General features: G+C 50.5%; 1 pseudogene; it reads right to left on the reverse strand.

Annotated features, from left to right (window-relative positions):
* Positions 1–2,778: 2,778 nt before the first annotated feature.
* LOC133449223 (E3 ubiquitin-protein ligase TRIM35-like) lies at positions 2,779–5,248 on the reverse strand (annotated as a pseudogene).
* Positions 5,249–6,000: the final 752 nt, after the last annotated feature.

Raw genomic sequence — 6,000 nt, forward strand, 5'->3', positions numbered from 1 at the left:
TCAGAAACGAATGATTTCAAATATATATACTGTAACTCCAAACTGTAGTTTGTTCGTTCATTGTTAATTTTTCACAATTTAACTTTATTCTTTATTCTATTTGCTTTTTATTTTAAGTTTTCATGTGTGTGCATGTATATACTATGTATGTATATTTCTTGTATACTATATGTACATATGCATATACCGTATGTATATGTTTAACAGGAAAAATGTAAATTCTAATTCAGCGACTAGAATTGTCTTTTTCAATAAAAACATTAAAAAAAGAAAGAAAAAGAGAGAGAAGCAGTCATCGAAGGAGAGGACGGTTTCCTTGGCAACGCTGCGGAGATCTTCGTCCTCCGTCCTCCACAGGTCTGAGATGAGCTCCACGCTCTCCACCGCCTGTCAATCACAAACACGTGCATGCTGGGTAAACGGTGGGTGCTGGGGAGAAGCTGCACCCGTGGGTGTCTCTACTCACCCGTGGGTGTCTCTGAACCAACCTGATCTCACAAAAATCCGTGAAATGCCCACGACCTCTCACCACTATTTTCCGTGGCACCAACACGGAAAGTGGTATAATTCCGTGTATATATCACGACAACGGAGCCCATTGACTTCGCATAGGTACAATATCCGTGGTGCTCAAACAGAATTATACCATTTCCGTGCTGGTCACTCACTCACTCACTCACTCATCTTCTCCCGCTTTTCCGTTACCGGGTCACGGGGGCAGCAGCCTCAGCAGGGATGCCCAGACTTCCCTCACCCCAGACACTTCCTCCAGCTCCTCCGGGGGGAGTCCGAGGCGTTCCCAGGCCAGCCGAGAGACATAGTCTCTCCAGCGTGTCCTGGGTCTTCCCCGGGGTCTCCTCCCGGTGGGACATGCCTGGAACACCTCCCTAGGGAGGCGTCCAGGAGGCATCCGGTACAGATGCCCAAGCCACCTCAGCTGATTCCTCTCAACGTGAAGGAGCAGCGGCTCGACTCCGAGCTCCTCCTGGGTGACCGAACTCCTCACCCTATCTCTAAGGGAGCGTCCAGCCACCCTGCGGAGGAAACTCATCTCGGCCGCTTGTATCCGCGATCTTGTCCTTTCGGTCACTACCCAAAGTTCATGACCATAGGTGAGGGTAGGGGCGTAGATTGACCGGTAAATCGAGAGCTTCGCCTTTCGACTCAGCTCCCTCTTCACCACGACGGTCCAGTACATCGACCGCATTACTGCGGACGCTGCACCGATCCGTCTGTCAATCTCATGCTCCATTGTTCCCTCACTCGTGAACAAGATCCCGAGATACTTGAACTCCTCCACCTGAGGCAGGACTTCTCCACCCACCCGGAGAAGGCATGCCACCCTTTTCCGGTCGAGAACCATGGCCTCGGTCTTGGAGGTGCTGATTCTCATCCCTGCCGCGTCGCACTCGGCCGCAAACCGCCCCGGCACATGCTGGAGGTCCCGGTCTGATGAAGCCAACAGGACAACATCATCTGCAAAAAGCAGAGATGAAATCCTGAGGTTCCCAAACCGGATCCCCTCCGGCCCCTGGCTGCGCCTAGAAATCCTGTCCATAAAAATTATGAACAGGACCGGTGACAAAGGGCAGCCCTGCCAGAGTCCAACATGCACCGGGAAAAAGTCTGATCTACTGCCGGCAATGAGAACCAGACTCCTGCTCCGATCATACAGAGACCGGACAGCCCTTAGTAGAGGGCCCCGGACTCCATACTCACCGAGCACCCCCCACAGAATGGCACGAGGGACACGGTCAAATGCCTTCTCCAGATCCACAAAGCACATGTAGACTGGTTGGGCAAATTCCCATGAACCCTCGAGCACCCTGCGGAGAGTGTAGAGCTGGTCCAGTGTTCCACGGCCGGGACGAAAACCGCATTGTTCCTCCTGAATCCGAGGTTCGACTATCGGCCGTAATCTCCTCTCCAGTACCCTGGCGTAGACTTTCCCCGGGAGGCTGAGAAGTGTGATCCCCCTGTAGTTGGAACACACTCTCCGGTCCCCCTTTTTAAACAGAGGGACCACCACCCCGGTCGCATGGAGGATGTTCCGTGCTGGTGCCACGGAAAATAGTGGTGAGAGGTCGTGGGCATTTCACGGATTTTTGTGAGATCAGGTTGCTCTGAACTCACCCGTGGGTGTCTCTACTCACCCGTGGGTGTCTCTACTCACCCGTGGGTGTCTCTTACTCACCCGTGGGTGTCTCTTACTCACCCGTGGGTGTCTCTACTCACCCGTGGGTGTCTCTCACCCGTGGGTGTCTCTTACTCACCCGTGGGTGTCTCTTTTATATTAAAAAATACACAATAGTGGTCTGACACAGCCAGGTCAACAACAGAGGAAACACCAGTCGACAGGCCAGAGGTTATGATCAAATCTAAGGTGTGTCCTCTGTTGTGAGTAGGCTGTGTGACGTGTTGTTTAAAATCCATACTGTTAAGAAGATTTACAAACTAATTTGCATAATAACCCCTGTTGTCATCGATGTGCATGTTAAAATCACCAGTTATTAAAATGGTATTCAGAATATATTGATGTTAAAAATTCTGAAAACTCTTCAATAAAACAGGAAGGAGGCTTGGGTGGCCTGTAGACTGTGATACATAAAACAGGTGGATTGATACAAACAAAAATCAGTAATCAGTTGTTATTGTTGTGATCTGGATAGTTGAAGATAATCAACATACTCCTGATCAAGATGTTTCCATTTATTTTATTTCTTCCACAACCTTTATAAATCACTGAAAAAAAAAATTAGCTCCAAATACCATATATATATATATATATATATATATATATATATATATATATATATATATATATATATATATATATATATATATATATATATATACATATATAACCCTAACCCTAACTCCCTGCGGTCCAAAGTCAAAGTGAATTTCATCCCACAAAAAAGGTAAATTACATTATTACGCCAGTTTTAAAGATCATACATCTTTTATGTTTAAAAAATAAAAAAATTCTATATTTTTATTTTATTTCCGTCAACCACCAAGTTTTACTGACACATTTAAGACTCTTCTCATAGCAGTACCACATCTGACCAGGTGGGGGACATCTAGATCTACTGGTGAGTGGGGATCAATCAGCCGATCAGCCGATCATCTCAGGACACTTCCAGCCAATCAGCCGCCGGGAGGCGGAACAGACTGCAACCAGACCCTGGTCCCAGGATAGCTCTGATAGTTACGGTGTTTCCATGGCAACCAGCCGGGTCAGCCAAGCGGGCGTGTCCTGTCCGTCCTCCCAGACCTGTTCTTTCTCTCACTTCCAACGTGGCACATACGAGGAAACAAAGAAACAAGAAAACAAGGAAACGAAAAAAAAACAAGGAAACAGGCTTTTCTAGCTCTCTTCTGGTCCGACCTGTCTTGTAACACGACTTCGTCTGATACGTGAACATTCTCGTGTTCGCTGCCCCCATGAGGTCAAACGTAGTATTTCTACACAGAGTGGCTTTGCTTGTTTATCAAACACCAATCATCAATATTTATCTGAGACCGAGATCCCGTCACCAGTCACATGATCAATCATCATTATCAACAACACTGAGTTACTGTTAGATCCTCATCCAGAAGCATCTTTCCTGTATTCACGTTCACAGATCAGCCAACATTTTAATCTGGAACTGAAACGCTGAGACACGCTGGAGCTGAACGAGTCCCAGTCAGAGTCCACAAGTCCGACAAGAATATCCAATGCAAACGAGGCGGACGATGATACGACCTTCCAGGGGATGTTGACTCGTCTCAGGGTTCAGGGTATGGTCCCGCCAAGATGTCCCGACCTGCCTAAATCGTCACGGAAATCTCTAATGGCAGGATGTCCAGTGGGCCTGAGTCCCGAGTGTACATGTAAGGAAACATCACGCCCGTGAACGTGTGCTTGAAGGTGTGGATGACTGTTTCTGTGTCAATATCCTTGAACGACAGCTTCCCCTTGTCGAAGTCCAGACAAACCATGATCCTCCGGGGCGCCCCCACCTGCAGGTCTTGCTCGGAGCCCGATCCAGCCAACGCCTTGTATGTACCGTCCTTGAGTGAAATCCTCCACCGCTGCGGCTCCGCTGTGTCGCCACCATCGGCTTCCAGCATTCCCAGCTCCCAGTCAGTGTTGCCCTCAACATCCACTTCCCACCTGTGATTCCCTGACTTCACCACCTTGGAGCCCAGGACGGTGCCGGGGAACCTGGTCCTCTCCGGGTTGCTCGGCAGCTCTCGCGACCCCATGAATTTGACACTCCGCAGGTCGTCAGACACGACGAGCTCTGGGTCGGCGGTGTTTGGATCCAGGATCACGGGACTGTAGCCCACCATGTTCTTCATCTTATTGATGATGTTGAGGGTCAGGTTACCCAGATGTTTGGCCACATCTATCAAAGCCCCTGAAACCGGCTCCGGGTCCTGCAGAACCGGGCCCTGCTTGACCCTCCCGGTCGCCACCTTGTGGTTGAGCAGCAGCGAGACGTCTCCGGCTCTCAGCTCCGTCTCCGTCGCTCTGATCCTGTCTGAAAGAGCGTCCATGTCCCGGGTCAGAGCCTCCACCTTCTCCTTCATCGCCCGACTCTTCTGCTCCTTCTCCTCCCTCAGCGCCTCCACCCTCGCCTTCTCTTCCCGTTTCAGGAACTGGTGAAGCTCCTGAAACTCCTGCCGGATCTGCTTCTCGGTGTCCCGGGCCTGGACCTGGAGGTAGTCTGCCATGGAGATGCAGTCCCCCCTCACCTGCTGGAAGAGCGTTAGCTTCCTCCAGAGGGGTTTCAGGCCTCTCTGCAGCTCCTGGCGGAGTTCCCGGGCAGCCTCGTTGATGGGTCTGAAGCTGTGGTTGCTGTGTGTCTCTGAATCCCGGCAGACCAAGCAGATCGGCTCCTGGTGGTCCAGACAGAAGATCTTGAGCTTCTCGTCGTGCAGGCTGCACCTGTGCTCGGGCCCTGCTGCCGCCCTCCGCTCCTCGTCCTTCAGAAAGGCCTCACACAGGTTCTTCAGCGCCAGGTTGCGAGGAGGGTCGCTCTTCGATGACTTCCTCTTGCAACAAGGAAGTTTTTCCTTTTCCAAGGTCGTGTTTCCTTCCCCGCCCACCACGACTGGAGGCAGGCCCGGCAGAAGCTGTGGCTGCACGACAGGAGGATCGGGTCTTTAAAAATGTCCTGGCAAACGGGACACGAGAGGTCTTCCTCCGAGCTGGAGGCCATGTTCTCTCCGGGCGATGCTGGCGGTTCAGACTGTCAGTTACTTTGGATTCTGATGTCTGAGGGCGTCGTCAGTCAGCAATGAGGACTGACAGTTTCCTGGTTGAGTTGGAGTGCAAACTCCAGTGTGTGTGTGTGTGTGTGTGTGTGTGTGTGTGTGTGTGTGTGTGTGTGTGTGTGTGTGTGTGTGTGTGTATGTGTGTGTGTGTGTGTGTATGTGTGTGTGTGTGTGTGTGTGTGTGTGTGTGTGCGCCTTATCTCACTTTACAACACTACTCCAGCGTGAACAAGTTTTATTCACATCACTGATTATTTTATCTTTACAGCTTCTGTGTTCAAAGGTTGCAGAACATTGATCCACTAAACTGTTGGTCACGTGATTAAAACCGGAGCTCAAATTCTGAAACAGAAAACCTCACTGACCACTAGGGACCAGATCCAGACCTTACAGTTCCTTCGCCTATAACTCTATCCCTGTAGTCAGAGGAAGTGCAGGTCCTGATCCGGACCCTTGTGGTCGGTTCTGCAGGTCTGGTTGCTTCCACGTAGAAGCTCAAGCTTAACACATTCATGTTGTGGGTTTGCAGAGGTTCGTCCTCATGGACAACCCCAGCAACCCCAGTCTTCCTCTGAGCTGGAGGCCAAGTTCTCTCCGGGCGACGCTGACGGTTCAGACTGTCAGTGACTTTCACTTCTGATGATCTCTGATGTCTGACGGCGTCGTCGTCAGTCAGGAATCCGGACCGACTGGTTCCCTGGTTGAGTTAGAGTGGGTGGAGCTTCATGCAAA

The sequence above is a fragment of the Cololabis saira genome, chromosome 8, assembly GCF_033807715.1.
Source record: "Cololabis saira isolate AMF1-May2022 chromosome 8, fColSai1.1, whole genome shotgun sequence".
NCBI classification, from domain to species: Eukaryota; Metazoa; Chordata; class Actinopteri; order Beloniformes; family Belonidae; genus Cololabis; species Cololabis saira.